The 23043-nt window shown below is 40.1% G+C and overlaps 1 protein-coding gene across 2 annotated transcripts in view; it reads left to right on the plus strand.

Annotated features, from left to right (window-relative positions):
• The window catches only part of PGM1 (phosphoglucomutase 1), a 426650-nt gene that overhangs the window by 304859 nt on the left and 98748 nt on the right, over nt 1-23043 (plus strand). The window lies entirely within an intron of this gene.

Consider the following 23043-nt stretch of genomic DNA (forward strand, 5'->3'; position numbering starts at 1 on the left):
GCTGGAGCTTCCCCTGCAAGCAGCAGGCATATGATCGATTCTGGATGAAATGTCAGTCCAATACATGATACACTTGCATATGGATAATTTGGGATAACCAATTCACTTATCAGTCTGTATTTATGACATGGAGGGAACTAGAGACCTCCTGTGAAAACCCCATGCAGATACTGGGAGGACATGTGCACACACTGCATGGAATGCATGACATCTTGGAAATTAATTGGAAACCATGTGCTGTGTTACAGCAGTACTAACCACTGTTCTTCTTTTAGCTGTGCAGAAACTTGTTATTGTTTAGAAATATGGGCATTCATTTAAAAAAATGAAGTTGCACAAGGCTCTCTCTCTCTGTACATTCAAAAATGTAATTTTGGTAGTGTACAGTGTCTTCGTACTAGAGATACAGCAGTTTTCAGTGTAATGCAGATGCTTAGATGTGTTTTACTTATACAAAAATAATGGAAGCATTTTTGGTACTAATTACATTACTACATTGCACAAAAACATTTTTCTGTAGTTTTGTTGTAGTGATAACCCTCTATGCATGTGATTTTAAGAGTTAAAGAAACCACAAGGTTGAAAAACCTACCATGCAAGTATAAGGTGAAAATTAGGATTATTACCTCTGTAATAAGGCAAGTGGGAAAATTGTGTGCTTTTCATTCAGATTAAAGAATCTACAACAAGACACCAAGAATTTGAAGTTGTAGTGTCTTGCTGCAGATGTTATGTAAATCGGTTTGCGAATGCCAAATGAGAAACATCCCCACAAAGTACTATTCAAAAGACATTGTCCCAGAAGTTATAGTAGGCTGCACCTATTTCTTTGTTCATATTTTTCACCAAGTTGAAAAGAGCATGTTCTTGTGGTATAGGCCATTTTGTCAAGGGATATTTGAGATGACATTTATGGACCCCTTTGAATGAGTAGTACGCCTGGGAGTACATTTTTACCACTGAGCCAGCTCTGCTTTTTTCTCTCTGTTTCCTGTGCGCTTGTGCTGCATGCAGTGAGTGCTCATATTCTACCCTCAAATTGTGCTAACTTCTTCCTCACTTCAGTTGCCAGCTGTTCTATGACTAGCATGAAGAGCTCTGGGGAGCACTAGGGACACCCGTCCCTACTTTAGTGCCTTGGAAACTCCTCCATTTACCACTACTTCTATTTCTGGCTAATAGTAAATTACTTTTATTAGTTGTATGAAATGTTCTCTTTGTCTTCTAGTTTCTCCCACAGGAATTTGCATCTGATTGTGTTGAAACGCTTTTTGTAGGTCAAGAAAAAAAATCCCTGCCTCTGCTCCCCCTTTTTACTGTTATCTGACCATAAACTGTGTTGGTGCCTGTCCGTTCATTTTTACCCTTCCTTTCACAAAACCATTCTGCACTTCCTGTGTTATTGGCAGAATCTCATCCAGTCTCTTTGATAACACTTTTGCCATCACATTGATGTTTTGTGCACTTAAGGGGATTGTTAAATTGTTAAACTTCTTCCATCCAGTCACCCCCCACCACTTTTGGGATCACCACAACCCTGGCTTTTTTCATAGTCTAGTTCCCCTGTTTCAGTTATCCTTTCACACTTTTGCCTTATAACTGTCCCTATTGCCTCACCTACCCTCTTGTAGAACTCTCTTGGGACATCCTCCCTTTCTGACTTTCATTGCTGTTATTGCCTGTCTGATCTTTTCCATCATGAATTTTGCATTCAATGTGTCCCTCTGTATTCCTTCTACTTGGTGCCAGTCTCCTCTATTTGTGACCTAGTGGGCTTCCCATTCCTGGTATATTTATTAGTGGTAATCACTTAAGATTATTAAAGGTGGTAATCACTAAAAATTATGGTAAGGGTTCTAAGAGACTGTGCTAACCATCTGTCCACAGTACTAACAGATATATTCAACGCATCTCTGCAAAAAGCCGTTGTACCCAGTTGCTTCAAAAATACGACGATCATTCCCTTACCCAAGAAATCCCAACTGACAAGCCTGAATGATTACCAGCCAGTTGCTCTTACATCAACAGTAATGAAATGTTTTGAGCGGTTGATCAACAACCAAATCTCTTCAAGCCAACCTGCAACACTGGATACATTATAGTTTGCTTATAGATCTAACAGCTGCACGGCTGATGCAATAGTTATAGCACTTCATGAATACTTGGCACATCTAGAGAACAAGAATTGCTATGTCAGAATGCTGTTCATGGATTTCCGCCTCACTGTCATCCCCCAGAATCTGATATCGAAGATGATTCCGTTTGGCATCTACACCCCCTATGTAACTGGATACTGGACTTTCTCATCAACAAACCCCAAAAAAGTGTGTGGGGGAAATATTTCAGTCAGTATTACACTGAGCACGGGTGTCCTTTGGGCTGCATCCTGAGTCCTCTGCTGTTCACCTTGTTGACGCATGACTGCATGACCAAGCATGAATCCAACAAAATCAAGTTTGCAGATGATACCACTGTCGTAGGTCTTGTCAGAAATGAAGGGGAACAGTTTACAGGGAGGAAGTGGAGCATCTGATAGGCTAGTGTGACAGCAACAATCTGGCCTTGAATGTAAGCAAGACCAAAGAATTAATGGAGGACTTCAGGAGGGATCAGGAGATGCATCAATTTCTGGAAATTAAGGGGGTGGCAGTGGAAAGAGTCAAAAACACCAAGTTCCTTGGGAGAGCACATCTCAGCTGACCTATCCTGGTCGACTCATATTAGCCACACAGTGAAGAAGGCACAACAATGTCTGCACTTCCTACAGAAACTGAGGAAGGCAAACTGTGTCAGTCCATCCTCAAAGACTTCTATAGGGGGACCACTGAGAGCATCCTCTCAAATAACATCATAGTTTGGTATGATAACTGCAAAACATCTGACCGTAAGGCCCTCTTGAGGGTAGTGAGGACAACAGAAAAAAATAATTGGTTCCTTGCTCCCATCCATGGATGATCTGCACGCGACTCACTGTGTGGGAATGGCTAGGAAAATAATAAATGATCCCACTCACCCTGCTCATGGCATGTACTTCCACCTTTCCTCAAGCAGATGGTATTGCAGCTTACACTGCAAAACATCTAGATTGAACAGGAACGTATTCCCTTTATCCATAAGGCTGCTGAACTTGAATGCCAGGCATGACGGGGAATAATCAGATCAATGTGCCACTTGCTATGAAGTATCATCTAAAGTAATCACGCTGGCAAATTGCTTCAATAACTGGTGCAGTTAGCCTGATTTCTTATGCTAGTACTTCCTGAATGTGCAATAGTCAGGATTGAGTCACCACTCCATACATATGTAATATGAGCATCAGAATATATCACACTACAACTGATGAAGTGCACTATTCTAAGCAATCATAATGTGAAGTCATAGCCTTGCAGTACTTGTATAATGTCTAATGTCTTCCTGTCCAATTGTGGTAACTTAGTGTGTTAATATTTTAATTGTCATTGTATGTGCATTAGTCTTACTGTAATTCAGACTATGTGCTTATTGTTATGTCTTGCATGAGGACCAAAGCAACATAATTTCATTCAGCTTGTACTGCTGTGTATATCTGATCGACAAAGTTTCCTTTGACTTTTACTGAAGGCTTTCATAACCCTGTTCTCATCTATGCAGTCTCCCTCTTTTCCCCTAATGCTTGGTACTTCGTGTCATGCTGCCAGCCCAGCTATCTGGAATTTTGTAAATCTGTCATTTGTGAATATTGATATGATTTATACAGAACTGTATGTTATGTACTGAGCTAAGATGTGTCCACAGTGTACCCTGCTGGAACATAGAAGATTAACCTGCAAAACTTAAGAATAGTTGATGTTAAGTTACTTTATAGCTGGCCTATAAACAAAAGATGTTATCTCTCCATTTCAGTTCAGTAGCAGACACAATGTCTAGAGCTAGAAGTTTTTTGTATTGCCTTTGAAAGAAATAATTACTAGGTTTGAGATGTGGAGGTGTTTTATTGCTTTAAAACTTCCAAGATCTGCAAAGACCTTGAGAGATGTGTATTTCTCACATAGAGATGTTAAATTATGTTCAGTTCCCAGGCTAAACAGAAACTTAAGTCAGGTGAGAGAGTGATGTCATCCAAGCTGGTCCGCAGTAATGTTTGATATTAATTCAACTCTGAGAGACTGTGCATTTTGTATTTTGTCTTGGACGTAACAAGAACATCCATTCATCATCACCATCTGCACTTGCCTTGCTAATATTAAGTAACTAGGGTATAGTAACTCTTTTAGATATAGACAGGAATATAGTAAAGTTTAGTTTAGATGTTTCTGTATTTATTTGAGACTGTCCTGCTTGGTTGTTTTAAATATTTCCTGTGATTTTGAACTCTGAAGTAACGGTTTTCTCAGTATAAACCTGTCTTTGTGGCTGATATTTGTGAGACATATTTAAGCTCTTAGAGTACTTGCATGTGTATTTGGTGATACTGTACAGGCCACTCCTAATAGCCTGGGCTTAGTCAAAACTACCATGTGGATTATTAGTAACATTACACAGTAGGATTGGACACCCTTTGTTTATTAGCCTAGAGTAGCTGATGAGTGGTTGGTGGCAGTGATAACTACCTTATAGTCTGGGCAGAAGGGGGCATAGCATGTAAACCTATGCCAGCCTTTCTCAGGTGTGTGTGTGTGTGTGTGTGTGTGTGTGTGTGTGTGTGTGTGTGTGTGTGTGTGTGTGTGTGTGTGTGAGCTACTTGGACAGGGAGACGAAGCACTGGTTGGACAGAGAGAGTGCTGGAGGTTTTGGCATGACCACTGAGCTGAGATCTCAACCCTATAGCTGTGCCAGTGGGGAGTCTTATTAGGGATCTGGAGTAAGAGGGAGAAACCAGCCACAGACTGTGATCTCTGTGTGCTCTTAAGGGAAATTGCACTTTACTGTGTGTGTACTTGTCATTCTCCCAATGTGTACATCCTAGTTGTTGCCAGTGGCGAGGACTGAAGCTCCTTGATTACTGGGCCAGTGCTGGGACATCACAACTCGCTCACCTTTTTCTTTCGTCTTTCTTGCTAGGTGATTCCCTTGTTCCTCGCCAGTTATCCATCGGTCCTTTCAGTACTATTGTTTTGCTTGTACAACAATTGTTACCTTTCTTTCTAGTTCAGTTTTTACTAGTGTTTCTGTCCTTATTGCTTGTCTGCCTATACCAGTTTTCCATATTCCGCTCAGTTTTCCTTCCAGTTTTATATCCTCCTTATCTTGCTTCCTTTTCCATCCATACTCTCCCATGATTTTTCCCCCTAACTGCTGCTTTGATTCCCTCCCAGCAGTGTTTTCCTTATAGTGTTCTTAAATGTGTCCTCATCAGTTTTTGTATTTATTGCTTCATTTCTTGATCTTTCCACTTACAACTTGCCCATCTCCATGCCAACACCTCCCTTAGATGTTCATCGTGTTTCACTGCTGCAGTCATTACACTTGGGTTATCCTGCCGTCAGGCGGGCCCGCAGTCGGCCTGAGTTCCAAAGTCTTGGTCCGGCGTCGGTTGCTGTCCCCTCTTCCCTGACGTCAGTGCGCCAGGGATATATAAGAAGCAACTGACGCCATTGTCTTCAGTCTTTCTTGCCGCGCAGTGCCCGAAGCAAAAGCAGTTCACAAGTGCCGGTCGGCCGACTCCTGAGATTTCAAATTCTATTTCAGAACCGAAGTCTTCAATAAAGCTAAGTACCCCATTGGGGAGATTTTTTCTTGCCTCAGACCGATGTCAGTAAAAGTTAATAATTGCATTTCTTGTGGGAAGCAAATACCTCATAAGGATTTTCATTCTTACTGTATTCCATACCTAGGCCCAGATCACGACGTCACTAGTTGCCGGTTTTATGCTAGATTTAACAAACACACTATTAAACTTCGGGTTGATTTTGCTCACCATTACTTTGGGTGAAGGTTTAATTATACAATGCCGTCGGAACAACCGACGACCGGAATGCACAAAAAACGCAAAGATAAGGAAAGGCATACGAGGTCCAAAACTGACGAAGCCTCTTATAGGCCAGTCGCCGGTTCTCCGGTTTTCAGTGAGGCTCTTTCGCAGCCCCTCACACCCGCTACCTCAGAACCCCAGGCCACCACCGACTCCCACGTGGAGGTGCCTAGGCATCTGGATACTCAAGGTGTTGCATCAACGGAGATTAACCCTTCAGATGGGTCCGGAGCCACTGAGCAGGCATCGGCTTCTGAGGGGGTTTTCAGGCCTATTCAACTTACCATTGCAACTGCAGCCAAGACTTAAACCTACATTAAAGACAAAAAAGCAAGTACAGCATTCACCTGGACAAGCCTCCATGCCTAAAAAACAGATGCTCAAAATGGCCGAAGACTTGATAACTCTGATCAGGGGTTCCCATTCCCCTCCTGATAAAAGGCCTAGGCAGGATACAGGTTATGATTCCTCTGACCCAGGTTTCAATATACTCTGATTCCTCTTCAGACCAGGGATATTCTTTACCCCCCTATGAGGAGTCTGATGCTGAAGAATCAATTCCTTCAGCTTCTCCTCCTGAGGATTATTCTTTTGGGGAAACTTTACATACCATGAGGGAGCATTTCCATTGGGAGGGCCAGGATTACTCAGAATCCAAGAAAAGGCTCAGACTTTTTTTTACTGCCTCAGCACAGGCCCCTTGCTATTCCGCCAGTGTTAGACATTGTGGATGATGTGTTCTCTGAATCTAGTTTAAATCCTGATTCTTTACCCCCAGCTCCAGTCAAGCCAGACAGGTACTACAGAGTCCCTGACTCTCACAAATTTCTTTATAAAAACCCTGTTGCTGTCGCAGAAACTATTTCCCAGGGTCCCAAAGGGTTTAAGGCTTCCACAGCTAAGAATCCAGTTCCCTCGGATAGGGACTCCAGAGCATTAGGCAGATGGGGAAAGAAAGTTTACACCTCTGCAACTTTAGCAGTGAGGGCTCTAAATTGCCAGTTTCACATGCTTAAATATCAACAATACTTACTGTCTCAATTAAAACAAAAAATTAGTACAAGTGCAGAACAACCTGACTATAAGGAAATGCAGGATTTATTGCATACAGCTGAACAAGTGGGAAAGCATACTTTGCAACGTGGTTTTGATTCATTAGAAGCTTCTTGTAGAGCAGCAGTTACAGGATCTGTGATTCGAAGGCATGCTTGGTTAAAAGAACAAAGTTTACCAGATCATGTTAAGACAAAATTATTGGATGCTCCTTTGCAGCAAGATAATTTATTTGGTATTAAGGCAGAAGAGGTATTAAAGAAAATGGAGGATAAGGCGAAATCTGTGCAAACAGTGAAGGATTTCTTGGTACAACCACCACGATTTAGCAGAAATTGGCCTACAAAGAATTGGTCCTTTCCAGTGTCAGACAGGCCACAAAGAGGCAGATCTCAGCCACAAGGATCTTACAGACCACGACAGTGGGGTGCTTCAAACCCAAAAGGAGGTTAGGACAAGTCACAACCTTACAGGAAACAGTCCCAATGACTTCCCCCTTTCAATGCCAAACTCTTCCCTTTTGGCAGCTCCCTTAGAAGGGAAACTAGCACTTTTTTCTCAAAACTGTCAAGCAATCACCCAAGACAAATGGGTGCTGAATATTGTGTCTCAAGGTTACAGGTTCCACTTTCACACTTTTCCAAGGCTAAAAGGAATGCCAGACCTGCCACACAGTCAATGGGCAGAGGCACAAAAACAAATTACAGCTCTCATGGACATGAGAGCTATTCAAAAAGTACCACAGCAGGACATAGGACAAGGAATTTACTCAAGACTCTTCCTGGTACCCAGAAAGGACAAAGCCTGGAGACCCATTCTGGACCTTTCCATTCTAAATACTTACCTGGATGTTCCGAAAATCAAAATGCTGACACTACATCAGCTCCTACCCATGCTGGGTGAGAAAGCTTGGCTTGTTACTTTGGACCTCAGAGTCATACCTGCATGTCCCTATCAGACAAAATTGCAGAAGATACCTCAGATTCATAGCTGGTTCAATGCACTACCAATTCTCTGCATTGCCCTTTGGCTTATCTACTGCACCCAGGGTCTTTACCAAGTGCTTGGCACCAGTAATTGCATTTTGCAGACAAAAAGGAATTCAAATATATCCATATCTGGACAACTGCCTGATACAAGCAGAGAGCAAGGACATTCTTCTACAGCATCTGGCGTTCGTAAAAAGATTAAGTTGCCGAGGGTACACAGTAAACGAAAAGAAATCAAAACCTAGTGCCCTCACAAGAGATAATATTCCTGGGTGCCAGCTTAAATACAACAGCACAGATGGCTTATCTCACGCCAGACAAACAGACAACTGACTCAGTATTTTCAATTGATGGCAACAAAGTCCCAACTCCCTACAAGAAAAATTCTGCAGGCCTTGGGATTCATGGCATCCTGCATACTACTAATTCCATATGCAAGACTGCATATGAGGAGATTACAATGGTACCTAAAAAGTGTTTGGTCTCAACATTTTCACAGCTTGGAGACAGTAATACCAATAATTCCCTGCCTACAACAGGAGTTTTGATGGTGGGCACAGGCATGTCACCTCAACAAGGGTCAGCCTTTCACTCTTCCCACAGCCAGGCAGACATTAACAACAGACGCCTCGGATTACGCCTGGGTAGCACACATGGCAGGAAAATGTATTCAGGGCAAATGGACCACAGACCAAATGCATTATCACATCAATCAAAAAGAAATGTTGGCTGTACAAAATGCCCTTACAGATTTCAAGGATCTTCTGTATCCAGGACAATTACTATTAAAGACAGACAACACCACTATAATGTGGTACATAAACAAACAAGGGGGCACTCATTCTTACCCCCTATATAGACAAGCCATGACCTTGTGGAACACAGCTCTAACCTGTCAAGTCCATCTGCAAGCACAATTCGTGCCAGGAAAGAAAAACACTCTGGCAGACGACTTAAGCAGAAACATCATGGATCCTCACAAGTGGAAATTAAATCCACAAATCTTCAGCATGATAATGCAAAAATGGGGGTGCCCGGACAGATCTTTTTGCCTCACCACTGAATTACCAACTACAAAAATTCTGCACACTGACTTATCACACACAAGAATGGAAAGTGGATGCTCTTTTGTTCAGCTGGAAAAGCCTACATGTTTATGCCTTCCCACCTCTGCCTCTCCTTACAAGGGTACTCCTTAAAAGCCAGACAAGAAAAACCACATATGATTCTGATTGCTCCAGACTGGCCATGCCAGCATTGGTACACAATCTTAAAGAACTTAGCTCAAGGCCCACCTTGGATTTTGCCTCAAATTCCACACCTTCTGACTCGGCAAAACAATCAGATTCTGCACAGTCCGCTCAAAACCTTAAACCTGGCTGCATGGCAGATTCATTAGCCAAACAGACTACTTCTCTCTCTAAAGCTGTTATGGATGTCATTTTGGAGGCCAGGAGGCCTAGCACCAGGAAATCTTATTCAGACAAGTGGAAGAGATTCTGTGCCTGGAACCAGGCTCAAAACCTTGATCCTCTGGTCCCTAACATTCCTCAGATACTACAATACTTGACTGAGATGCTGGACAAAGGAATATCCTTCTCATCCATTAAGATTCACGCTTCTGCCATCTCGGCTCATTACAACACAGATCCTCCTATTTTCTCTCATCCATTGCTAAAACAGTACCTCAGAGGGGCTAAAAACATAAGACCGCCCCGGAGAGCACCAATACCAACTTGGGACCTCAATTTCATTTTGGAAAAGCTCACTTTGCCTCCTTTTGAACCAGCCAATTCAGCAGAGTTAAAATGTATATCATGGAAAACTGCTCTGCTTCTGGCAATAACCTCAGCACGAAGAGTCTCAGAACTACAGGCACTAATGGCAGTGGAGCCTTTCGTCATTTTCCACCAAGACAAGGGTTTCTTTAAGAACAAACCCTTCATTTATGCCTAAGGTGGTATCCAGTGTGGCTCTTAACCAAACTATTCACTTGCCAACATTTTATCCAAATCCCCAGAATAAAGGGGAGAGACTTCTACATTCCTTGGACATACACAGGCAATTGCGCTTCTACTTGGACAAGACAAAAGCTTTCAGAAAATCTGAACCATTGTTTGTATCAAATGCTGCAGGATCACAGGGAAAGGCTATTTCAAAGCAGACCATTTCAAAGTGGATAGGACACTGTATCCGGTTCTGCTACACGCAACATGGGAAACCTGTACCTAGTAATATTAGACCACATTCCACCAGGGCAACTGACACTTCTACTGCCTACCTTAGAGGAGTACCTACCAAAGATATCTTGGAAGCTGCAACTTGGAGTTCAGTGCACACCTTTACCAAGCATCAGCATTTGCCTCTTTATTCTAGATCCAGAGCTGGCTTTGCCACTGCAGTGCTGCAGGGCCTCATAGCAACACCATATCCTCTATAGAGTCAGCCACTCAAACTCTGCTTTGGGATTCTACCCAAGTGTAATGACTGCAGCAGTGAAACACGATGAACATAGTACAGTTTTGTGCCTACCATAAATGTAGATGTTAGTGTCTTCACTGCTGAAGTCCAGGTTACCCACCCGCCAGCCCCTCTTTCTTATCTGGGACTAACCTATACTACCTATATGGTGTATTTGCTTGTTAATGAAGGTTTTATTTTTACCTTTTCTCTAGGTTTTATTAGCAATATGTATTGCCTACCATTTTTGGGGGCACCTGACATCTGGGGCAAGAAAAACTGAAGAAAATGGCGTTGGTTGCTTCTTATATACCCCTGGCGCACTGACGTCAGGGAAGAGGCGACAGCAACCGACGCCGGACCAAGACTTTGGAACTCAGGCCGACTGCGGGCCCGCCTGACGGCAGGATAACCCAAGTGTAATGACTGCAGCAGTGAAGACACTTGAACATCTACATTTATGGTAGGTACAAAACTGTACTTTCCCTCACTCCTCTATTGACATTGCTGCTGCTGCTGCATTGTCTGATATGCATGTCTCCTGTATTTCTGTTATAGTCCCTGTCTTCATGGTCTTTCTGTCCATATATCGTTCCTGCTCTCCTTTTATGCTCCTTTCCAAGTCTCCATCTTTATGCTGTACTGTCTTTTGCAAAACAGCCTCAATTTCTTTTGAACAGCTTTATTGATTTTTGCATATAAACAACATAAACACATAATTATTACATACAAAATAGACACATAATTATTACATAACTTTAACATTTGATCAAGAATATATGTATAATAAACACAACATAAAAGTATTTACAAAGACATCCATCTATACACATTTCATAAACATATGTAATATTCAGTGTCATGTTGTGATACATTCCTTTTTTAGTAATTCCTGTAGACTAACCCACATATTATAAGAATATTTTTGTAGATGATCTAGATTTAATAGTCCAAAGTTCCAAGTGACATACTTCTGTAATATTATTTTTAAATTCATTAAAAGATGGTAGAGTATCTGAAATCCAATTTTTGGTTATGATTTTGCTAGCCACTACCAAGATTGACCATAACAAAGGGAGTTTAATTTTTTCAACACTGTAATGTATTGGAGTGTTGAGGACCATAGATTTAAAGTAAAATTATCAGTGAATATAGCTTGTAAAAATTAATTTACTTTTCTCCTATAGCTTTTTAATTCCTTACAATCATAGAACATGTATACCAATCTGTGTTCTTTACTATTGTACATCTTTTATGTAAATTTTCTTTTTTAGTAATCTTGCTCATAATAAGAGATGTGTAAAACAACCTGTACATAAATTTCCATGTCTAACTTCCATCTAAGTGAAGAGGTTGTCCTGCTAGCAGATTCTAAAATGTTGTTCAGTAGATTGTTCATTATTATTAAAAATATAATAGTTCCATAGACGTTCAGAGCAACTATATGTTTCATCTCTAATCTTATACATCTGTGATAGCTTGCCTTTGTATATTGTTTCATGTTGTGTATTCGGAACTAGATAGGGTGATGTGCAGAGCTGTAGTAACTACAGAGGGATTAAATTGATCAGTCACAGCATGAAGTTGTGGGAAAGAGTAGTGAAAGCTAGGTTAAGAAGGGAGGTGATAATTAGTGATCAGCAGTATGGGTTCATGCCAAGAAAGAGAACTACAGATGTGATGTTTGCTCTGAGAGTGTTGATGGAGAAGTACAGAGAAGGTCAGAAGGAGTTGCATTGTGCCTTTGTGAACTTCTAGAAAGCATATGACAGGGTGCCTAGAGAGGAGTTGTGGTTATGACAGGGTGCCTAGAGAAGAGTTGTGGTATTGTATGAGGAAGTCGGGAGTGTCAGAGAAGTATGTAAGAGTGGTACAGGATATGTACGAGGGTAGTGTGACAGCGGTGAGATCTGCGGTGGGAGTGACAAATGTGTTTAAGGTGGAGGTGGGATTACATCAAGGATCAGCTCTGAGCCCTTTCTTATTTGCAGTGGTGATGGACAGGTTGACAGACGAGATCAGACAGGAGTCCCCGTGGACTATGATGTTTGCAGATGACATTGTGATCTTGTAGTGAGATTAGGGAACAGGTGGAGGAGACCCTGGAGAGGTGAAGATATGCTCTAGAGAGAAGAGGAATGAAGGTCAGCAGGACTAAGAATATGTGTGTGAATCAGAGGGAGGACAGATGAATGGTGAGGATGCAGGGAGTAGAGGTGGCAAAGGTGGATGAGTTTAAATGCTTGGGATCAACAGTTCAGAGTAATGGTGAGTGTGGAAAAATGGTGAAGAAGACAGGGCAGGCAGGATGGAGTGGGTGGAGGAGTGTCAGGAGTGATTTGTGACAGATGAGTACCAGTAAGAGTGAAAGGAAAGATCTACAAGAGGGTAGGTGAGACAAGCTATATTATATGGGTTAGAGACAGTGGCATTGACAAAAAGGCAGGAAGTGGCAGAGTTAAACATGTTAAGATTTGCACTGGGTGCGAAAAAGGTGGACAGGAATAGGAATAAGTATATTAGAGGGTCAACCCAGGTGGGAAGGTTTGGAGACAAAGCCAGAGAGACAAGATTACATTGGTTTGGACATGTGCTGAGGAGGGATGCAGAGTATATTGGGAGAAGGATGCTAAGGATGAAGCTGCCAGGTAACAGGAAAAGAGGAAGGCCTAAGATAAGGTTTATGGATGTGGTGAGAGAGGACATGAAGGTGGTTGGTGTGACAGAGCAAGATGCAGAGTACAGGAAGAAATGGAAACAGATTATCTGCTGTGGTGACCCCTAACAGGAGCAGCCGAAAGAAGAAGAATTCAGAACTAGATAATTCAGCAATAGAACTGATTTTTTATTGGTAGGAGGTATTAAGTTAAACTTGTATAATAGAAATTGCCTATATTCTTGTAATTCTAGCCAAAGATTATCTAATTCGAACTCTTGAATTAAGTTGTCTGTAGTCTGTTTCATTATTTAACATTATTTGAAGCCAATATATTAATCTTCTTTGAATACCAATATTTTAATGGGATCAGAAGAAGAAATAATTCCTTGTGTACAGGCAATAGGATCTAGGAGGAAAGACCATTCATTATATATTGGATATTTCTACATAGAGTTCCTAAAATATTTATAAGAGTGAACTATAGCTAGTTGACTGTTTTGGTGAATTATATGTAGTGAGGAGATCTTTTAATATCCAAGTAAAGGGATTGTTTAATATATTTATTTTGGGAGACTGGGGTCTGATAAATGTGTCCATACATATTACTGCCCAGTAATTCTTTTATTTAGCTGAATATAATGGATCCACTAATAGAGATATTGTTTTGATTATTGAAGAAGTTGAGTATAAATCTAGGTCAGGAAAGGCAATTCCTCCTTTCGTCCAAATACACAAGTGATATTTTAGAGCTATGCTAGTTTTGTTTGGAAGCCATAGAAATCTTAACATCAATGAATTTAGTTTTCTAACTATTGATTTTGGTGGGAGTAATGAGATTGACTGGATGATGCATAGTATCTTTGGAAGAATAATCATTTTGATTATTGTTGGTCTTTCTTCCATTGCAAGAAGAATTTTATTCCACCTAGTTGTAAGAGATTGAATAATTTTAAGTGTGTTATTATAGTTAAGGAGTATTCTATTTTTGACATCTTTGGTTAATGTTATCCCTAAATAGGTGATCTGTCCTGAATCTGGAATATATTTAAGATATTCTTTTCCTAATTTGTTTTTGTTAAGCTAAATAGGAAGTTTGTTTACTCATTATTAAAAGTCAGGCCTGATTTTTTTGAAAGCTATCCATAGAATCAAATAAAGCAGAGATAGAAGATATATTTCCATTTAGTGTAATGAGAACATCATCTGCAAAGAGCTGTATTTTAGATGTAATTTCAGTGTTTATATTGAATCCTTCTATTTCTATATTCATTCTTATGGCATTAGCCCATGGCTCTATTACTAAAGTAAACAACAGAGGGGAGAGGGGGCTACCCTGTTTAGTTCCTTTTACAATTGGGATATTTTGTGAGATATACGTACCTATTTTTATATATGCTTGAGTGAATTTATAGAGATATTTTATTAGGTTTATAAAATCATCTGAGAAATTTTAATTTTTTAAGAATTACAAACAAATAGCCCCAGTTCACTGAATCAAATGCAGAATTTGTCTAAGCTTATTAGAATCAAGTCTTTTTTTTTCTTTTTTGAGTAATCTGTTAGTGTAAGTGTTTTTTTTATATTATCTAAAGTATTTATTATAAAACCTGTTTGATCTTAGTTAATCGGGTATGGAAGTAATCTCTTCAGCATAGATGTTAATAAGCATTTTATAGTCAATGTTCAATAAGGATACGGGTCTATACGAGGAACATTTTGTTAGTTCTTTATTTGGTTTTATGATAGGTGCTGTAAACGTGCATTTCTAAGAGGGAGGACTTACAACCTCAATCTGAGTTGTTAAAAGGACCTTTTGTAATATTAAGCACTTTTGGGCATAATTTTATATATTTCTGGTATAATTCCATCATTCCATGGAGCTTTATTTAGTTTGAGTTTGTTGATTTGAGTCGGAATGTCTGTATATGAAATTTCCTTATCTATTAAGCCTACATGTTGTTTGTTGAGGTATCTATTGGAGTATTTGTTTATAAATCCTTTCATATTTTCTTTTGAATCCATAATAACTTCATTATGATTAATTTTGTGGAAATATTCCTTACATTCTTCTAATATATATATTGTATGCTATATACATTTCTCTTTTTCTTTGTGGAATTGATTTCTTTAATGTGGGATTTCTTTAATGTGGTTGTGTCTTTTGGCTTTGTTTTTGAGTCTATTTAAGTTTTTTGGAATTATTTGAGAAAGTAAAAAATGTATATTTTTCAAGGCATATCATAGTTTTGTATTTCTAGATATGTATTGTTTAGTATGCTAATTTTCTTTTTTATGTAATTATCTATGTTATCTTTTTGATTAAGTTTAAAATTGTCTAATTTATTCTGTAGTTCCTGTAATTCTTTATCCCAGGTTTTCCTTTTGTTGTTATACCATTTGATTATTTTCCCATATAGATCAGGAGTGGTATTTATTTCTGTAAAATTTTGTATTTCGTTTACTACGAATTCCCTAAATTCTTGTAATTTTGTAATATAAGCAGGTATTAAATTGCACATTAAATGAGTTGATATTCGATTCAAAAGTTATAGAATTATGATCAGATAATAGACAGGCGATCATTGTAGATTTATATCATTAGTTAATTTATTAGAAATGCTGACTCTATTTTAGAATAGAAACCATGTTTGTTAGAGAAGATAGAGTAGGCTAAAGATTTTGGATCAGCTTGATTATTTATATTTAGATGAAATGAGTTCATAAAGTCTTTTAGATGTTTGGCTTGTGATGATATTTTCCTTTTACCTTTAATTGTTTTTCTTTCGCTTTTTCCCGGTTAGGGGTTGCCACAGCGGAACTCCGGTCTGCTAATGATTGGCAGTCAATTTTTATGGTGCCGAGATGCCAGCCCGGCGCCCAACCTTCAATGAAGGCATGCCCATTCATGCATGTCTTTCAAACACCACTCGACCATGGGGAGGACATGCAGACTCCACACAGAAGGTGCTCCAGCTGTGAATCGAACGGGAGAACCTCTTGCTGTGATGCGACAACTCTACCGCTGCACCACCTTTAATACTATATTCATTTTCATTTAAGATGCAATTAGTCACCCGCTATTATAATATTTCCTTTAGAATAGAGTATGGTTTGATTTAGATGTTAACAGAATTAATTCCTATAACTGTTATCCAGTAAACATTAAACAAAGTGAAGATGTTGCTATTTCCGCTATAACTGCACAAAACATTCCTTTATCATCTTGGTATGTGTTTATTATTTTAGGAATAGGTAATGACTTGTTCCATAGAATGGCTCCACCTCTTTTTTTCGGAGTGTGTTCAGAACTAGATAAAATAATAAACCTATTTGATTCTAATTTGGATACATCTTTTTTCAGGAGGTGCGTTTCCTGTAAGAAAATTTATATTAGATTTGTGCAAATTCAAGTATCTAAACAAGGTTACATTTTTACATGGATTGTTTAAACCATTAATGTTAATGGAGATACCTTTCAAAAGAACCATTTTGATTGTTTAACTGTTTTAAAGTGATTCTTCTTAATTCAAAGTCTTTTAAGTTTTTTTCTTATTTTTTGGGGGGGATTTCCCTTTGTTATGTGTTAATATAAGCTGTTTAATCATATATGGGTTTATTTTATGAATAAAGTATAATTTACTTATATCTAAGACAGAAACCTTGTGTATAGTACAAAAAGTGGATGTCTTGAAAAAGTATTTTTTATTCCTAAGAAGTGCTTTCATAACCTTAAAAGCAAACCCTGCACCCTGCCTGGAGTTATAAACTCCTAAATTGCGTAGCATCTGTCACTCAAATTAACCACCCTAGCCATAATAGCAGATCCTCCGCTCCAGCCATATGTTTATATTTTGTAATTACTACTATATTTTCCATTTTCATTTAACTTTTGATTAACCTTGTATGAAGAACTCATCAACATATAAACATATATTAAAAATGCATAATGTTTAGTATGTGAATAAAATTTTAAACTAATTTAGTTTCTAGGAAATTATGTTATGCTTGGTGAATGTGAATTTACCATGTTCATTGGATTTTTCCTTGTATGAAATATTTTAACCAGCTCACATATGCATGTTTATACTAATGTTTAAATCAGTAGGAACCTTTATTAAAACAAACCTATTAATGTCTTTCTTAACTGTTAATAACTTAGGAGAATGATGTGCATTATTAAATCAAATCTTATATAGTTTAAAATTAATAGAGTTCAAGCGTGAACAGTATTATTATTAATAAAATATATGCAAAGCTTGCTTGTATTAGGATACATCTTAGTATGGGCCATTGTTTTATTTCTTTTGGCTCTTAATGGATCAGTAGACAAGTATATAGACTGACTGTATTATGAAATAAGTATAAAAAGATAAAAAAATATAACACACTTTACATTGTCTGCAACCATGTGCGAATTAGGTTAACATATTCTGTTGGTGTATTTGTCTATGCAACTAAATACCATTTCTAAGATCTAAATTTAAGTTATTTCCTTCTGTATATTAATTTACCAAGTACTCCTGTAAAGACAATAACTTAAGAAAAGCTTCACATCTAAAGTTATCCTTGGCTGATTTCATAATAATAAACATTATACCAACTATTCTGATTCATAAGCTCAGCATATATATAGAAAAACTGTTTTGCTAATATCCAACACAGATGCCTAGTTTGCTTACTGAAAGTCATAATAAAAGAAAAAAAGATAAAACAGCTAGGATTGTAATCAACATAATGAGTTAACATATTATTTAGACTCGTGCCATATTTTGTGTGACCTACAACTGATGCTTTATCACCTGTATATACATATATATACTTATATGGTTTCACTTCAGAAGCCTGAATGATCACAAGCCTGAATTGCATAAGCCAGAAGACCAAAAGCCAGAAATTTCACATGCTTGAAAACTCAAAAGCCTGAATTCCATAAGACTGAAAACAGGATGCATATAATGACTGAATACAACACAAACCAGATTAGGATGCATATAATGACTTAATACAACACAAACCAGATTACATTCCAACCAATATAAGCAGTGGGGCAAGCCCTCCTGCACCCCCCATGTGGGGGGCTGCACCCCCTGCTACATAAATATATCAACTCCGAGATTGCACTTCACTACACTAAAGTGCAATCTCGGAGTTGATATATTTAATTAGCAGGGGGTGTGGGAGGTGCAGCCCCACACATGGAGGGTGCAGGGGGGCTTGCCCCCCTGCCCATACTTGGTGAAAACTGCTATCCTTTGTCTTATATGTGTTTTTGTGTGACATTTTTTTTGTGTTCTGTATATTTTCAGTCTTATGGGATTCAGGCTTTTGAGTTTTCAGGCTTGTGAAATTTCAGGCTTTTGGTCTTCTGGCTTATGCAATTCAGGCTTGTGATCATTCAGGCTTCTGAAGTAAAACCACATATATATGTGTGTGTATAATATGAAATGTTAAAATAACATTCAACTTGTTGCCTATTTCAGCTTTTTTATCATACATTTGTCATTATAGTAAAGATTATTCTACTTTAATAAGGAATCCTGTAGCACTAGCAAACATAAATGTTGAGAATTTACTTCTGGAATTTGTGCCAGAATTCATTGCTAAGCTGCCTACATGAACACATATACATTACTATTTTATGTAATTATACTACACCACTTAAATATGGCAACAGTATATATAACAAAATGTATTTATCAAGCTGCAGGTACAGGTTGTGTATAACATTAGCTGTTGGGGTCACTTTAAAAGTGACTTTCAACAGCAGCAAATAACCTAGTCTACAAAATGATATAATATTTATAAGTGGTCTTAAAGAAATCAGCGTAAATGCAATTAAACAGTTAAAAAAAATGGCAGCAGAATCTTTTTGATTTTATATTAAGCATTTTCTTTCATACTAAAGGCATAAAACTTGCAGATTTAGTTCAAAAAGTCCTTAGTTTCAGTTGTTTCTTCTGCGATGATTTCCCTTCCTTAATCTGCGTGCCCAGCGTCATCTTGTCACGTTAATGCGTCACTGGTGGACAAAGTTCAATATGCAGCATCAAAGAAGTTCCTATAAGGCAGTGGAGTACACTAAAGGCATCTTAAGCTCATGGCTAAGCTTCACGAACCTGTGGAGACTCAAAATTTCCGTTCTCAGTGGTTTTAGTGGGAAAACAGTAAGTAAAACCATTTACACTCATTTTTTAATGGTAAACCTTGTCCTTATTGCATGAGCCATGTTACAGGCATTGCAGAATGCCTTGTCAGTAATGGAAACACATTCACTGTAACATTTTACTATACACCTCAAAAACCTTGAAAGTAAATATAATAAACAATGCAACAAGCTGCATCTTTAATATGCCATTATCACAATGCTATAATCATAAGTATTTTAGTCTAAATAAACATTTAATTTTATCCCCTTCCCCCTTTTTTTCTTTTCTTTCCTTTCCCCTTTAAATAGTAACACTAACATCAGCAAACTTGTGTTAATACCATGTATGAAGTTATATTGCAGCACAGTATTTACTAAAAAGTCAATAAGAAGAAAGAAAAAAACTTGAAGTATAACTAATCTTTAGATTTGACTACACTTTTCAAAATATAGCACACAGTGGTAATAATGTCCATATTGATTATATTCTGCATAGTTTTTCTTTGTTTTACATTTAAGCAAAGATTATAGTTAAAACTTTGAATATGAGAAATTGATTTACCTTCAAGTATGACAAATGAATTGTATAAGTTTTTATCTGTTTTTCAGTCTCTTGTTTGTCAGTAGTCTTCCAAGTTGTGTCAGTTGTCATTCTTTTCAAAGATGGGCTAGCCCATTCCATCTCCTCGGTTTTGTCTAATATTTTGTATTTTTTGATGTATGCCAAGGCAGAGTCTAAGTCTTCAAAATGTTATAGGACCATTTTGTAAAAAATCTCCAGTTTAGCTGTGAAAGATGTTGATTTGAGCTTTATTTAGTTCCATTACTAATGGTAAAAATGTTTTCCTTTTGGCAATAACTATCGATGAATAGTCAATGTTAAGTTGTCATTCTCGCCTTCATTCTTGCTGGATGGGTTCGGAGCCGATCTTCGGCTCCGACTCGGCCTATAGTATAGCTCGAGAGCTGTTTTTACCGGCTCGAGGCAGCCCTATATCCCACAATACCATGCGCTAACTCCCCAGATCTCGTTTGCCGCTTCGCTTCGAGATTGCGTTTTTACCGGCTCAGGTCAGTAAAGAACTCTTTTGTGGAAATTCTTAGTTTTTCACCTAGTTTTTCTTTTCTATCCTTACCTTTCTACTATAGTTTCACACTAAACCCCTTAGAAAAAGTTGTTAGTAAGCCCTTTCCCACCCCTTTTCTTAGTCAAACTTTTCGGGCCTGTAGGCCTTAGTTTTTCTATAGATTCTTTAGTGTGTGTGGTTGTGTTTGTCAGTCAGCCTCTTTCTTTAAAGGGTTGAGTGAGAGTGTGAGTGCTGACTACTAGTTGTTAGTGTCCTATCATTATGTCTAAGGACACAAAGGTTTCAGGGTTCAAGAAGTGTGACTCGTGCTGTCAGAAAATGTCTCTGACAGACGGTCACATTTCTTGTGTTTATTGTTTAGGACCCTTGCACCTGCAGGACTCTTGTTCCGTTTGCCACGGTTTTAGCCCAAGAGTCCTGCAGGAGCGCCGCAATAAATTGATCTTGAGGGGCTTATTAAAGCCTGAAGATTCCCCAGCTAAGTCCTGCTCGGGGAAGCCTTCCAAGCCTGCCAAACCCTCGGCTCCAGCTTCTGAGTCGACGGCTGGCGGAACCGATACTGCTTCGACATCGGCTCGAGTCGGAGCCGATGCGAGCAAGGCTCCTTCTGCTCCGAAACCCTTATCGGAGCCGACAACAGCGCGCAAGCTCTCTAGGTCACCCTCCATAGAATCTGTCCATTCGGCTCCTGGATCGCCCTTACTATCGGAGCGGAGCCATAGGACTCATTCCTCCAGGTCTTCCAGGCTTTCCGACCATGACCTTGAGAGGGTGGTTAACAGACTCCTCAAGTCTCAGGCACTGGCCCAAATGCTCCAAAGCCCATCTCACCAGACTGTGGCTCCTTCGGTACCAATTTTGATTCCTCCTCCAACTCTTCAACTGAGTTCGGAGCTGGAGTTTGTCGGAACTGGGACCTTGCCCACGTCAGAGCCAATACTGCCACCTTCGGCCCCGGCATCGTCGGCTCCGATATCTTCATTGGCGCCGTCCGTGGAGGGATCCGGGCGCCGAGACTCCCTCGTCGGCTCCGAGGGGGCGAGTGGCATTGGACCCTTGTCTCCGAGGGGGCGAGTGGCATTGGACCCTTGTCCGAACCCGTTCTCCCTCTCAGAGCGTCGGCGCTGGTTAGTTCGGCCCCGACATCAGCCTCGGAGCCTTCTCTGTTGGTGCCGGGAGCAGTCCTGGTATCCTCGGAACCAGGACTTTCTTCTGTGCATCATAGGGGAGCCTTTGAGGTGATGAGGAGCATGCTAGATCCGGTGTCTGCTCCAAGGTTGGTTCCTTCAGCTCCTCCCTCTACAGTGCCTGTTACAGTCTCTGGCTATCCTCTTGCAACTGATACCAGAGATCCAAAGCTTCAGGTACCCACTTTGGGTGTCTCTTCTTCATCCGAGGCCTCCCCTGATGCTTCAGGGGAACCCCCTAGGAAAAGAAAGTGCAAGAGGAAGCACGTAGACTCCCCTGAGTCTATCACTTCTGACACCGACTTGGATGAGTTGGAGGGTTCCCCAAGATCCCCCTCTGAGGATGTCTCATTTTCAGACATTCTAGAAATCCTGAGACAGAGGGGAAATTGGTCCACCCTCAAACCTTCCGAGGACGAGTCGGTTTACCTTGACACTTTTGGATCTCGCCCTTCCACCTCCTGGGTGTCCCCTCCTTTCGACCCACTGATGGACATAGTGGCCAGAAAGGCATGGGCGGCTCCTGACTCGGTGGAACCTACCCCTAGGAGGCCTTCTAAATTTATTTCTGCTCCGGTAGACAAACCATTTCTGACCAAAGGTGTCACGGTAGATGCTATGGTGGTAGCAGCCGCCACTAAGAAGGAATTAGCTGATCCTTCTGTACCTGTTCATCCTCCTAATAAAGAGTCCAGGACTATGGACAGATACGGTAAGCGGACATTTGCTTCAGCGACCTTTGCCATGCGGTCGCTGAACTATTTGTCATTTCACCCGCCTTCAGAGAGATTTGCTCAAAGAACTGGGTGAAACCATACAGGATCCTTCTGCTGCGGGGTATCAGGACAAGATTAACTCCCAGCTGGCTATCCTGAATTCCATTGCCAACTCCTCCATGCGGCTTATCTCTTATGCAGCCGATGGAGTGAGTAGGGCCGCAGGCACAGGTGTTGCGTTGAGATGTCACGCCTGGATGCGACTGTAATTTTGCTGATCCCTTCAAGGCATCCTTCACCAACACCCCCTTTGATGGTTCAGAGTTGTTTGGATCTCAGGTGAAGAATACCCTCACCAGGTGCGAGCAAGATGGTAAGACTCTCTCTGCCATGGAGTCCACTTTTCCACACCATCTAGACCATACCCTAAAGGTCAGAAGGGTGGAAAGATGTGGTTCCGCAAACCACAGGGAGTCGCGCCTGCCGCACATGGTGAACTTCCCCCCCAGAGGCAGAGGGGGAAACAATAATAGATGCCACCCCAGGGGCAGAGGGGGTCCACAGAACCAAGGTTCCAGGGAATCCTTCCCTGACCAAACCTTTCAGCATCCCTGAGAAGCTGCCCGACTGTCCACCTTCGGAGGCAGTCGGGGGAAGATTATTTCTGTACCCGGAAGCCTGGCAATCCCTCTCTCAAGACAAATGGGTACAGTCGATCATATCCGAGGGTTACAAAATCCCCTTTTTTTCCCCTCCGATCCATCCGCCAAGACCCCTCCCAGACGTACCACCCAGA

Source organism: Protopterus annectens, chromosome 10.part0 (assembly GCF_019279795.1).
Source record: "Protopterus annectens isolate FY-2018-M chromosome 10.part0, PAN1.0, whole genome shotgun sequence".
NCBI classification, from domain to species: domain Eukaryota; kingdom Metazoa; phylum Chordata; order Ceratodontiformes; family Protopteridae; genus Protopterus; species Protopterus annectens.